Here is a 14,386-nt window from a genome sequence, read left to right on the forward strand (position 1 = left end):
TAATAACTTACCTATTTCTAACACTGTGTTGTGGTCTGCGTTCATCACTTCCATTTCTTGCCCACATCCTAGAAGTGGCCATTTCTCCACGATGTTCTTGTTCCTTTCATTGGAGAATGAAATTAGACAATAAGATCTGTGTGTTGGGTACACTTATTGCTACTGGGATGACGTTGTTTCTAGTCTCAGCCGATTAAAAATGAATAAACACATAGCTATAAATATTTCTGTACATAGCTGTGTGTCTGTATTAAACTAAGCATGTGCTTATATTGATGTCTCCAACTCTAATCCATTACCTTGTGTATCATTCTAGCTCTATTCTCTTGCTTATCTGTAAATTTCAACTTCACAGAACACCTTACTTTTAAAAGTGTGAAAATCAAATTGCAGCAACTTTGTTAACCCTTTGGAAGCCATGTTGCCTAGCAGAATAATTCTTAAAGGGCCTGGTGCATGTCATCAAACTTCAGTTTACAGCTAGCAGAACTGTTTAATATATCAATAAATCTCCAGACTTACGGTTCTAACAAGGTAGAGTGGTCCCATTTCTCCCAGGTCCTTTCACATACAGCTAAAACCCTGAAGTTAACATAATAAACAAGCACAGCAGACACTGAAAGGTGAACATTAGAAAGAAGACCTACTGAGGACCTCGGGTCTGAAGAAATGCCACAGTGGTGAGTTCCCGCTTCTTTATTGCTGCTCATGTATGTCAAACAGGACACCACCATACCTCCAGTCCATAACCCAAATGACACAGACACAGACACAAAAAGCCCCAAGGAAAAACTATACTTCCTCCTCAAAGTACAAGGAAAGGGGTTGCTAACAACAGAAAACTTCTTAAGCAATACATATGCTATACTAGCCAAACACTAAGGGGAAAATTATACCCATCCCCTATGCTTTTGGTTTTAGTACGAGCAAGAAAGAAGTTGATCTTCCACACCATCCCACTCCTGCCCCTCACAAGCACAGACAGCACTCTGATTGTTTCAGTGTGGTTCAGTGGTGAGCTGGGCCTCCACGCCAACCCATCAGGAAGGGTGCTTTCAGAGATGGTGCCAGGCAGGGCTTGCCCCACACAGTCATGGGATCCAATGAAGAACTTAGCCTCTACCTATGCTTGACATCAATATCAGGATGTTGCAAATTGGAGCCAAGAGGCACTCTGCTTTTTCCCCGACTTAGTATCAGCGTGGCCCTGCAGGGATCTGAGACTCTGCCCACACCTAAAACCAACATGGAATGAGATGGTGTGAAGAAAGTCACTTGACACTTCACTTCTCCTGTCGTCAGAGCATCTTTTAGAGAGCTGAGCTTCCACTCCCATGTGAGCTATGACATGATCTGATTGTCCCACATTCTCTTAGAAAGTGTTGGCAAGGCCAAAGGGAGAGCTCAACTTCTGTCTCATCTCTCTGTGGTGAGGCAATGTGAGTCAGGGTCCCACTTGCGGGCTTGTCAGCAAGACCCAGGGGAAAGCTGTACACTCCCAGCCAGCCAGCCAGCCCTCATGCTGCACCTCAACATAGGAGAACTGCCTGCTGGAAAACAAGACAAAAGAGGACCCGGAGTCACTTAACACTCATTGTGTTCAGAGTACAATCGAAAATCACTCATCATACAAAAGACAGCACACACCAACAAGGAGATACTTACATAAATCAGGTACTGGAGTGGTCTGACGAGGATTTTAAATAAGCTGTTACCTAAATATTTCAACAAGCAATTATGTATTTCTCAAAATAAATGAGAAAATATGAAGTGTAAGCAATGAAATAGAAGTTATAAAAAAGTGGAAATGATAGAACTGAAAAGTAAAATAACAAAGGTAAAAACTGCATTAGACAGGCCCAAGAGTACAGTGGAGATGACAAGTGTAGGGCCAGTGACCCTGTGAGGACAGAGCAATAGATTTTACCAGATCTGAAGAATAGAAAGAAAAATAGACTTGGTGAGAGAGTGAACAGTATCTCAGGAACCTGTGGAATGGTGGGGAAAAAATTATCTATATCATTAAAGGCCCAGAATGAAAAGAGAGGTGCAAGTAAGACTAAAAAAAGGACTTGAAGAAATAAGGACTGAACAGTTCCCAAATTTGGCAAAAGACATAAATCTCCATTTCATGAACCTGAGCAATCACAAAATGGGATGAACAGAAAAATATCTGGGCCAAGGCACATCGCAATTAAACTTCTGAAAAATAAGGCAAAGAAGAAAATATGCAAAGTGGGCAGAGAGAAACACTGCATCACTTCCCGGGAAACAGCACATCCACATCCAGTGAGAACAGATTTATGGCCTGAAGTTAGGGAGGCAGAAGTGTTGGTACATATATAACATTTTTCAAGTCCTGAGAGAAAAGAACTTCCAGTCATAAAGTTTATATCCAATGTGTTGTTTGAATTAACGGACTAACTAATCTTTCTGTATCTAGGATTGCAACCACCCTTCTCCAAAAATCTAGCCTCAGTATTTCCAAAATGACTTCCTAAAACAAATACTTGATCATGTAAAACAGATTTTTTTTTTTTTTTTTGTCTTCTCTTCTAACTTCCGTTGTCCAGTTACAATCATTCAGTGGCTTCCCATCTTCCTTCAGATTGGATTACACATCCTCATCACACATACATAGCAATTCATCGTCTGGCTGTCGCGAGATTCTTCCCTTGGTCTTCTTACCTTATACCAGTTCTGTATGAAACTCCTTTCTGTTCTGTTCCTTAACCATTATTTTTTTCCATTACAATTTCTCTTCTTTTTCTCTCAAATATTTATCCCTCATTCTCATTATGCTACATCCATTTCTAAAACTGCCTTTTACAGAAAGGTCCCTTACTACTGGGCCACAGCATGATTTAAATTCCTGCCTGTGATAATTTGTACAGCAATTACGAATTTGCTTTTCTGGATGCCCCACTAGAATAAACTCTAAATGGTAAGATAATGATTTTTATAATGGTTACACTGGTGTCTAACTTATTCCTTGACATACGTTAATGTTCAGTAAAATTTTTGAATGAATGGCCCACATGAAATGTTAATTTTCTCTCTCTCCTTTTTTTTTTTTTTTTTTAACTAGGACTATATCAAAGACATAGTTTTCCATGAGGTAAGGGACTTAATGAACCTTAATTTTGTTTAATAGAGGAAATAGCTAGATACATTAGTACTTATACGTCAAAGGAAAACTGCCAACCCAAGAATATAAGGTTACCCATGTGGTCTTACAAGCTCATTATCAATACCCCACTGCCACTGTATCAAGTGCCCCTTCTCCCTCTCCCTAGCTCTCATCATTCCATAGTGACAGAATCGTGCTATCACCTGAAAATATCTACTTTAGGGCAGGACAGAACTGTGCAGGAGACACTATATCTGGGGATAGCTTTCAACCAGTTACAAAGGGGGGTTGGAATATAAGGTTCTTCGGTTTTCTCACTGATTGGGATAACTCTGAGACACATTCTGCAGAAGCTGGCAAGACTCCCCTGAAGGAATAACAATAGAGCCCTACACAGAAAAAAACTGTTGAGTAATGTGGTTCCACTGGGTTTCTTCCAAGTCTCTATTCTCAATTCCCTTTCTACTCCTGAGTTTCCTGAAACCACTTTCAGGAACAACTTGCATTCAAATTCTTATCTCAGGCCCTGCTTCTGGGGGAACCTCAAGACAATCTGAAACCCTGTCATCTCCTGACAGTCCATGGCCCTTATAAGGCCGTCACTGGCACAGTTTCCAAGCGATGGTTCATTATGTGTCATTTCCCCAGACTCTGATATTTTCAAACAAATGGAAAAGAGCTTGACCTTAAAGAGTGAAATAATTTTCATGAGAATGGCCAAGAAACGAAGGAAAGTAGAGATGGTGTTACTTGCTTTCCTTTAATGCTGGTGTGGAATTTATGGACAGATGGTCTGTAACAGATATATCTGTAATTTGAAGAAGCTGCGCTCTCAGTCACTCAGAAACTGCTATATTATTTTAAAACCACAACCGAGGAACTCCATTGCTTCTTTTGCTTGTCTTTTCTAACGCCCATCTTTCTTAAATACTGACTGGCAGTCAGCAGGTTGGTTCTCTCCCCACTGCCCCATGACAAAAAGAACGACGCGCGAAGATGTTTGTGAGTGACAAAACTTGAAAAGACATTAAAAGATCTCAGTAAAATGTCCTTCGAGTCTCTCTGTTTATTTTGTGAATGATTAAGTTTAGTCAAATTAAGTTTCTGAAGATCTAAGTGAAAACTGAAGAAAAGAAGTCTTCAGTGATGACCGGAAAACTAAACGTTATTTTAAAGAAAAAGACTTAGAAAACTTGCCCTTTTTGCCCTCACTTTGTGTCTTGATTAATTCAGGGTAACGGGGCCTTTGTTGAATTTTCTGCCTGGCTTGAAGGCCTAAAATGCACCCTTTACTCTTGGCATGTGTTTGCTTTGTAAGCCTTGCAATTCATAAGCTGTGAAATTCTCTTAAGTTATCATACTGTTTAGAAGACATAGGCTTGAACATTTACTTCAAAACCCCTTTAAAAGTTGTATCTGTGTACACAGATAATTTCCCTTTCTTTTGCTGTACCATTGCAGTTTCCTGATTTTCTGGAAAAGCCTGGTTTACCCAAAGGAGCAATTTCTGGCAGAAATCTGAGGGTCATCTCCAGTAAAAAAGAAATCCATTATAGTCAATGAATTAAGGACAAGAAGAAGGTTTCCAATCAGGTAGGAACACTAAGCCACAAACATTCAATCATCTTAAATTGTGTGTGCTGAAAGCTGAATGTGATAAGACTGTTTGAAAAAAAGATGGACGTAGCCTCCCTGCACAGAAGCTGTTCTCAATTCCCTTGGAGGTGATGGTGTTTGTCAGGCAATACCTTAGAGGGGAATGAATACAATAACAGCATGATGTTTTTTTTCCATTTTTAGCCCATTGTTTCTAAGTACACTTAGTGATCTCCAGGCCTGTGCTTTAACCCCAGCGGATTAGGCGTGTGGAGCTACAGATTAAAGTTTTTGATATTTTCTTTTAATACAAGCCGTTTTCATAAGTTGTCTCCATGATCCTCTGGTTGCTTATTAAAATTAAGAGCCATATGGAATCAAGTCTTCCAGGTGAAGAACACCCCCAGTCCATGGGCTGAGGAAGTTGGCTTGGTTATTACTGGAGCACATCTGGGCTTGTTCGTGGCACAATCAAAATGAGCCCACGTCAGGAGCCGGAGGGTAGGAGAGTGGGCCATGGGAAAGAGTGGGGCTCTATTTCATTCACCTATGCATGTCAGAATCCCACTGACAATTTTCTCTACATTGCAATTTGAGATCAAAACTTGGGCAAAAGGATATTATACTTTATGCTAAGAAAAGGAAAACACTTATTAACATCAAAATCAGGGGCTAGTCATCTCATCTGCTGCTATATACTCAGTATTTAACAGAGCATTGGACCCCTAGTCAGTTCTCAAAATGAAGACACATGTTGCATGACAGATGGGTGAATAAATGATAAAGATAATATGAAAGTAAAGGTATTTGTCTTTGTACTGCTTTGTGTGTTAACTTCTATAGTCTAGGACCCAGCACTATAACTGAGATGTGGAAAAGAAAATTCAGTGAATGAATGAATGAGCTCCCATGATCCTAAGAACACTTATAAGACCAATGCAGACCCTGTATTTGCCAGGGTCTGTGACAGAAGTCTCTGTGACATGGAAACTTGGATCTCAGACTACTGATGTAGCTGAAAATTTATCTAGTTTTGAGACTGATATTTAATAATCTCCATATTATCTTTTACAATTAAGCATGGTACCTTCCATAGACTTACTATTCAATGTACTTGAGAATGGTTAGAAAATCCTTCTGGTAAGCTTTTAGTTATATTACTTGGTATCGCTTCTCGGCCTTTTGGCTAAGATCAAGTGTAGTTATATTACTTGGGAACATTTTTTGGTTTTTAAAAAAATTAATAATAGACACATAGTAATTGTACACATTGTGGAATACTGTGTAACATGTCAATGCATGCATATGCTGTGTAATGATCAAATCAGGGTAATTAGCATATTCATCACTTTCAAGAGTCATTATTTCTTTGTGATAAAATTAAAAATTATCTCTTGTAGCTAACTTGAAATATACAATACATTGTTATTATCTATAGTCACCTTACCACAAAACATATTTGCTAGGACATTTTCATAATGACACAGTTAAGGACCATTTCAGAATCACTAGCTACTAAAATTGTTATTTGTACTTTTCCACGGGCAGCATACTCATAGTACTGCCACAACTATCTGTCCATATTCTGTTGTTGCTCTCTTCTTTATTCCCGAGGGAAAACAGAAGCCATTTCATTAAAGCGTGAAATAAAAAATTAGCACTCACAAAACCAATACACACATATACAAACACTCCTAAATATAAAGGTCAAATAATGATCTAAAATAGCACCCTGGAACTACGGTCAAAATAAGAGGAAATTTACTCATATTTGATTATTTTATTCTTTTACCAGTATGATATTGAGATATGTTTACAATAACAATTCTGAGTTGTTAAATGCGGTATTATGTATGTACATTTTTATACTTGTATGCATTTTACCAATAACTTATGAGATTGCCTCCCATACCCCATTCTTTTTCTGCAATCTCTTAGGAACAGACATAGTTATCAGTTGTTTGTAAAATTTCTAGACAGCTAAAGGAATAATGTCACTTAAAAAATATAGAATATTGACCCAAAGCAGGAGATTTTATCACGGAACATCAAGTCCTCATGTAAACAAGGAAGAATTTCATAGCTGAAAGTTCTCTTGAAAGAAAATATTACCATGAGAATGTGACCACTTCTCACTCCCTACCTTAGGAATGTGACCTTTTGTAACTGTTCCAGGAGATAGCCCCAGGAGCTGCAGCAAATATTTGACTGTTAGTCTTGTCTTAAGACAGTTGAATAGTGAACTAGAGTTTTTCTTATCTAGTTAGAGTCCCAGGTGTGTGTATTCTCTCTTACTTTATTAGAGCCCCTGGCATGTCTGCTATTCCCGCCTACTTTGTAGTTTTTGCCTTTATAAGCTTGTAAAAAACTGCTGTGCAAGGCTTGACTTCTCGACTCCTAAAAGAGTTGTGAGTCAAGTCCCAGTATACTGGAATAAAAATCCTCTTGCGTTTTTGCATCAAGCGACGTCTCTTGCGGTTGATTGGGGTGGTCAGAGCTCTGGGCTGAGTGGGGGGTTCTGCCCCAAGTCTTTCACTCTGAGTACAGAAATTTATTAATATACATGCTGTTTGGAGTGGATCCTCATCTCTATAATTAATGTCTATCTTTGCCACCTAAATGATTTTTGCTTTAAAAATATGATCATATAATTGATACCTGTAAAAAAGGGTGAAAATTCATATAAGTTATGAAATATAATAAAATAAACTCCTGCAAACACATCACCAAAACTAGGGACTAGCATCAACACTGCTGAATTTTTCTTGGTATTTTCTCTTGGTATTTTTCCCTTGCACTGTCACCAAAAAAGTAACTTTGCTCTTGGTTTTTATTCAGCATCCACTTAATATTTATTTCTTTTTAATTTATATATGATTTTGCCTGTTTTTAAGTCTTACAAAATTGCCATCATATTTTATGTAATCTTCTATGCTTGCTTTTTTCCCCACTCAACATTGTGTTTCTAACATTTATCCATTTTAACTAGTAGTGGTTCAGTTTCATCACCGCTGAAATTCAGAAAATGGGTTTATTATTTTGCTGGTGATATTTGGGTCTTTTTGGATCTATTATGCACAATATTTCACTAACATTTATTTGAATGTCTCCTGGTACCCATGTGAAAGATTTATCTTGACATATTGGAACTAAGAGTAGAATTGCTAAGTCATTGGGAATTTGAATATTAATCTGTAAAAGATAATATCAAGATGTTTTCCCATGTTACTGAATTAAATTGCAGTCGCAAAAATAAATAAATCAATCAAAATAAAAAATAAATTGCAGTCCCATTTCCCTCTAGTTTCACTAGTTAGATTGGCCAATCTGGTTGCTAGAAAAATCTCAATTATTCTTCTTGTTAGTTTCCTCTGGCCATCATAACAAAATACCACAGACTCTGTGGTTTAGGCTAGAAATTTAGTTTTACACAGTTTTGGAGGCTAGAAGTTCAGGAAGGTGTCTGCAGGTTTAAAGTCTCCCAGGGCCTCTCTCCCTGCCTTGTGGACGGCTGCCTCCTCCTGCACCCTCGCGGCCTTTTCTCACTGTCCCTGCGTCCCTCCCGGTGTCCCTGCCTTGTGGACGGCTGCCTCCTCCTGCACCCTCCTGCCTTTTCTCTCTGTCCCTGCGTCCCTCCTGGTTTCTCTTTCTATAAGGGCTCCAGTCATCCTGAATCAGGCCCCACACTTATGACATTTATCTTAAGTTGCCTCTTTAAAGGTTCTATGTCCAGTCATATTGAGTTGAGGCTTTAACATATGGATTTGGGGAGAATATAGTTTTAAGTCCATAATAGTTTTAATTTGTATTTCTGTAATTGCCAGAGATGGAAAATCTTTTCATTTTTATAGTAGTCCCTAGTCGTCTGCTCTGAAAAATTCCAGAAAACATCTCTTGTTCATTTTCTTCAACTTTTTTATATTTATTTCTTATTGTTTTTTAAATACAATCAAATTAATAATCCTGGATTAACTACATATGATAAAAATAACTTGTCCAGGTTATGCACATCCTAATTTTAGTGAAATCAAATTTGTCTTTTTTTGTTAGTGCTTTTTGTCTTATTTAAAATGTTTTTTTTCCTAGTTGGATATTAAGATATTATTGTAAATTTTCTTCTAGAAGTTCCAGTGTACTTTTATTTTCTGTTCAAACCATTAAGCCTTTTAGAATTGATTTGAATGTATGATCCAGTTTCTTTTTCATTATGAATAATTAAGCTTTTCAGTACCATTTATCAAATAATTTATCTTCATCCCAGGAATCTGCAATGACTTCTCTTATTTATCAGACTTCCAAATATGTTTTGGTCAATTTCTGAGTTCTTTATTTTTTTTTCCATGCATCTGTTTGACTACCCCATAACAATACTACTCTGTCTTAAGTGAGATACCTTTATAATAACTTTTCTGATAAGCAAATATTTCCGTATTAATATTCTCTGAGATCTAAGCTATTTTCAGCATTTGCTTGTTCATATACATTTCAGAATTAGTAGTTCCACAAAACCTCCCTTAAGTATTGTGATTGAACTTGTATTAAACGTGTAAATGAAGTTGGGGAGCATTTAAATCATTATGGTGAGTCTTTATATCTCTCCATGCGTTCAGGACTCTTCCTTCATAAGTATCTTTGCAGTTGTTATTCTCTAAAGCTTGGAAGATCTGTAAGACTCCTCCAAGCGAGATCTCAGAAGGCATTTACGTTTCATTTTGTGAAGACATTTGTGGAAGATATTTTTCAAAAGATAGATAAATTTTATTTTACAGACTATTCACACATCTTGCTATTTGCAAGTTTATTAAATAACAGATGTGAACTGATGGGACTAAAACAAAAGAATTAAAGTTAGTGGAAACTATGTGTTTTAAACAGTGGACTTTGGGGCGGCGCCTGTGGCTCAAGGAGTAGGGCGCTGGTCCCATATGCCGGAGGTGGCGGGTTCAAACCCAGCCCTGGCCAAAAAACACACAAAAAAAACAGTGGACTTTGAAGATGGTACACATGTGAGGTTCTAATATTTAAGGCCTAAGAATCACCCGACGTGAGTTCAAGATACCCATTCCCCGCCACACAGGTTCTGAGGAGGAAATCTGTAGAGGACCCAAGAAACTGACTTTTGACAGGTAATTCTTTTACAGATGAGTTTTAGGCAACTCATTGAGAGATATTTATTTGAATAAAAGAATAAAATTTGTATTCCACTAAGGGTACAAATGAAAAGTTTGCCAAAATTGTCTGTCGTTAAGAAGAGGAGAGAAGAGAAAAGCTTCACTACTGTGATATTCCTGCCAAAGAACAAATATTCTGAATTTAATCATTAGATAAACACAGGCACCTAGATTCTACAAACTAACGCGTTTGTAATCTTTAAAAGTTCCAAGCAATGAAATTCAAGGGAAAACTAAAAAATGTACGGATAAAAGAAACTAAGATGTAAGATAAAATGTAGCACGTGATTCTAGACTAACCCTTTTGTTATGAGGTGCATTATGGAGATAACTGACAAAATTTGAAAAAAAAAATTGAAGATTAAATAGCATTGCAGTAATGTGTCAGTATTAATTTTCTGATTTTCAGGGTTATATTTAGATATTTATTTGTAGGAAAACCTAAAATAGTTGGAGTTGACAGTGCATTGTGTTGGCAACTTTCACGTGGTTTAAGAAATGAGTTCTTTTTATAGTCATTCAAATTTTCTGTAATTTTGACATTGTTTAAAAAATGATAAACTATAGAAGTTCTTTGAGTCAGATCATCTTCCTTCAGGCAGCTAGTATAGATAAAAGCTGTTTATAATGGTAGTCAGCTTCTAGTCTATATCCCCTCATCTCTTTCACTAACATCATGTAATTCAGGCAACATCTCATTTTCTATTTGAGGTTTTGGGTTTTTGTTTTTTTTTCATTATGATATTTTTGTCTTCTTTTGGTTTTTATTGTCAAATTTCAAAATACACTTTTACTCTGTTAAATTGATATAAAGTCCTTTGTATTAAAATCATCAAAGTTCGTAAGAATGAAAAGCAGTGCCTGAAGAACTTTATAAATTTCTATCTGCATGCAAATTGAAAAACATTGGTATGACATTTATAAGAAACTTACACTCAGGAACTCAAAACAGTTGAATATGTTTGTTCTGTACGATAACTGTGTCACAGCAGTGTGGCAACTATATTCCCAAACAGAAAGGCAACCTTTGAAGTCATGTTCTATGTCTCAAACAGGACAATTCAGTTCATACATTCAAAAAAATCCTTGTTTTCAACAATTTCTTAAATCCACATTTAGAATAATGAAAAACGCTCTTTATTCTCAGAAAAACCTGGGCAATGATTAGTTAAAGCACATCTGTTGTCCCATTGGCCTACACCTGGTTATAAATAGCTGCAAGACATCAGAACACCCAGGAAGGCCTAAATGGGCTTTCTAAATATAGCTTTCCCTTACTTCAAAGGCTTTCTAGAAGAATGCTATTTTTTGTGAAAACTTGGCCTTTATAAAGGGCACACAGTCTTAAGTAAGGTCAGTGACTTTTAGACCTAGAAATGATTTACAATATGTCTTTAGTCTGGAAACCCACATTTCAGAGGCATGAAAATAAAAGTCCAGAGAAATTTTTGAAGTCAGAGAAATATTTGAAGTCCAGCATCAAAGGGCAAACGAGTACCGTAATAATTATGACCCCCAACTCCCTAGCTTCTAAATGCACCGGATGGTAATAGCTGCTTATTTTCACCGTCCTTAACACTACATTCCCTATATGGCTCATCTCTCTTACCTCATTAAGAGGGATGATAATGATGGAATTACCTGCAAACGTTAGCTTTAACAGTATTTTATGTTTTTTTTTTTTTTTTTTTTTTTTTGTAGAGACAGAGTCTCACTTTATGGCCCTCGGTAGAGTGCCATGGCCTCACCCAGCTCACAGCAACCTCCAACTCCTGGGCTTAAGCGATTCTCTTGCCTCAGCCTCCCGAGCAGCTGGGACTACAGGCACCCGCCACAACGCCCGGCTATTTTTTGGTTGCAGTTTGGCCGGGGCTGGGTTTGAACCCGCCACCCTCGGTATATGGGGCCGGCGCCTTACTGACTGAGCCACAGGCGCCGCCCAGCTTTAACAGTATTTTAAATGTTGCTTTTGTGTAGCTCACTTTTAAAATGTTTCTTCTATATTAAAAATTTGTAAGAGCATTTCCCTTTCTTCTTTAAATGACTCTGCCTGAATTGATAGTCGTTTATAGTTGAATTACTGCCTAACAATAAGTACAGAAACATATTTAGGAGATAAGACAAGAGCTGAGGAAAACAAGATGGGGAACAGAGTTATCACACATTAAATCTGAGATGGGGAGACTGAAAACAAATTGAATTTGCTTAAAAGAATGACAAATTAGACAACGTTTGACTAGACTTTATACAATATAACCCTTCTTAATTTAAATTTCAGAGTAACTTCTGCTATTTGCATTGCTTCAAGCTAGGGAGTAAACAAAGCAACATGATTTTTGTGTTTTACCATTTCATGTTCATTTCCTAAAGACTTCCAGAAGACTTATACTATGCATTTTAATAAATGAAAAGTATCGTGTTTACTTTTTCCTTACTCATCTGTACTTTAATAAGCTGACAAATTGCATTTAAACTTGATAGGTAGAATTAACAGGGTCCCACAACTTTTTAAAGCACCGGGACATATCAATGCACATGCACATGTACGTACAATTCCTATCAAATATTGTGAACTATTATGCTGCCTTTACAACCAATGCAACAAAGCTCTCAATTCAAAAAGTATTACTATCATGTTGACTAAAATTAGATTTGATAGTGGAGCCACCCATTGATTGGTAAGTTTAAAAGTCACCCTAGGTATTTGATACCTGCAGCCAGGTGGAACACCTCTTTAGATGAAGCCCTTAGATGGAAGTATAACCAAGCATGGCTCTGACTTCCTATCTGAAACCTGTTTTATTTCATTTGGACCATGCTTATTCTGTGTGTTTATAGTCTTGGTGTGATATAGATACTTAAAGTTGGTGTGAATTAAGAAGTGACTTGCACCAACAAAAGCCTAAAAGATATGCTAAGCACCAGGGCTTCTAATTACCACTCAAATGAGTTTGACTGACACAAAATATAGTGGGAATTAGGTCCAGACATTACTAATTCTTAATGTTTAAATAAAGGTATTCTAGTCATGTATATACCAAAGAAATTCTCATTTTTACCACTAAGTAATGAACTCAAAAAATTTCTTACTGTTTAAATATTTGCTTTGTACCCTATACTGTACAGAAAACCCTTATCTGAAATTCAGAGGGGAAACTAGAAGAATAGAAATTTGAAGTACTTTATGTTGTAGTCAAATAAAAGATTTTGAGGTCTTCTGATTTCTCAGCTCTTTGCAATGTCTTCATTGGATAGGTTGGTTTTCATTTGTTAAAACTACTGTTTACCATGTTAAGTAGTTTCTTGAATGTTCCTAGTAATAGAATAGTCATAATGATAATTTCTATTACTGATAGTAGAGTCAATATTAGAGTTGTTCAATATTGATGGTGATAATATGCAAATAATTTTCCAGATAGCAACTTGTCTCTTGGCCAAAATAAAGGCATGTATTAAAAAAATGTTCTTACTTTATTAAGGAGTTTCTTATTTTAAAATGTTCTTAGTAAAAAATTTTCCTATTTATAAGGAGTTTACCACATCCTTTCATTCATATTTTAAAATATTTTGTTCATTGGATTATCTCATTTTCTCACTGATTTTTTTTATATCCACTATGTCATATATGGATATATTTCTCAATGGCCAAATCAGTGCTTTCTTAATGATATTTAAATTTATTTAATTTATGTTAATATTTCTGTTCCTCAGCATTCTCTCTACTCTTTGGAACCTATTCTACTGACTTTAACAAGCCTGAGAGATCTATAAATCCTATTTAAAGTGAATATATGGAAAATCTTTAAATAAAACATAATAGTGTCAGAGAAGATGAATACTAAATGTTGTGTTGAAGAGTATTCCATTAAGGAAAAGATCAACAAAAATTCTATCATTCAAACCTATAATAAAAATAAAAAGCCTTGATTATAATACTGAGCAATACCATTATCAGTAGTTAAGGGAGAAGATAAGTACTAAATAGGAAACTCGCATGTGCAAAGAAGATAAATTGGCAGTAATTATGCATATATTCAAAACATGTTGAAACATAGTCATAGCAACTGTTTTTCTTTTTGGCTCAAAAGAGGCATATTGGAGTATTCAAGCACCATCTCCATTGGAATAGATATTTAGACACAGTAGAGAAAATGCTTACTTGCAGAAAAGCAGATGAAATGTGTGTTTTTAATTAATGCATTTTCACTCATTCAGAAAGGAAAAGATCACTGAATTTAATTTAAATGTCTTACTGTGATGCGTTAAAGTGCCCTTCTTAGACTTTCTATCCAAAGAAGAACGGCTGTTCCTTTTGCATTTATCAAATGGCACTGTCCTCTCATTTAGCCAAATTAGAAATCTTGGACAGCCAGGCATGGTGGTTCATACCTGTAATCCCAGCACTCTGGGAGGCCAAGGAGGTGGATAGCTTGAGCTCCCGAGTTCGAGACCAACCTGAGCCAAAGTAGGCCCTGTGTCTACTTAAAAT

At 36.5% G+C, this 14,386-nt stretch overlaps 1 protein-coding gene and 1 pseudogene across 2 annotated transcripts in view; both read left to right on the forward strand.

Moving 5' to 3' along the window:
- PKIA (cAMP-dependent protein kinase inhibitor alpha) overlaps positions 1 to 14,386 on the forward strand; it is an 81,105-nt gene that overhangs the window by 49,645 nt on the left and 17,074 nt on the right. The window contains exon 2 of one of the 2 annotated variants that reach the window (XM_053559386.1): positions 4,592 to 4,723. The exons of the other annotated variant lie outside the window; for it this stretch is intronic. The gene's annotated coding sequence lies outside the window, so the exon portion shown is untranslated. The remainder of the gene's footprint in view (positions 1 to 4,591; positions 4,724 to 14,386) is intronic. 2 annotated transcript variants of the gene reach the window in all.
- On the forward strand, positions 5,893 to 6,046 carry LOC128564230 (uncharacterized; annotated as a pseudogene).

Source organism: Nycticebus coucang, chromosome 13, assembly GCF_027406575.1.
Source record: "Nycticebus coucang isolate mNycCou1 chromosome 13, mNycCou1.pri, whole genome shotgun sequence".
Classification (NCBI taxonomy): domain Eukaryota; kingdom Metazoa; phylum Chordata; class Mammalia; order Primates; family Lorisidae; genus Nycticebus; species Nycticebus coucang.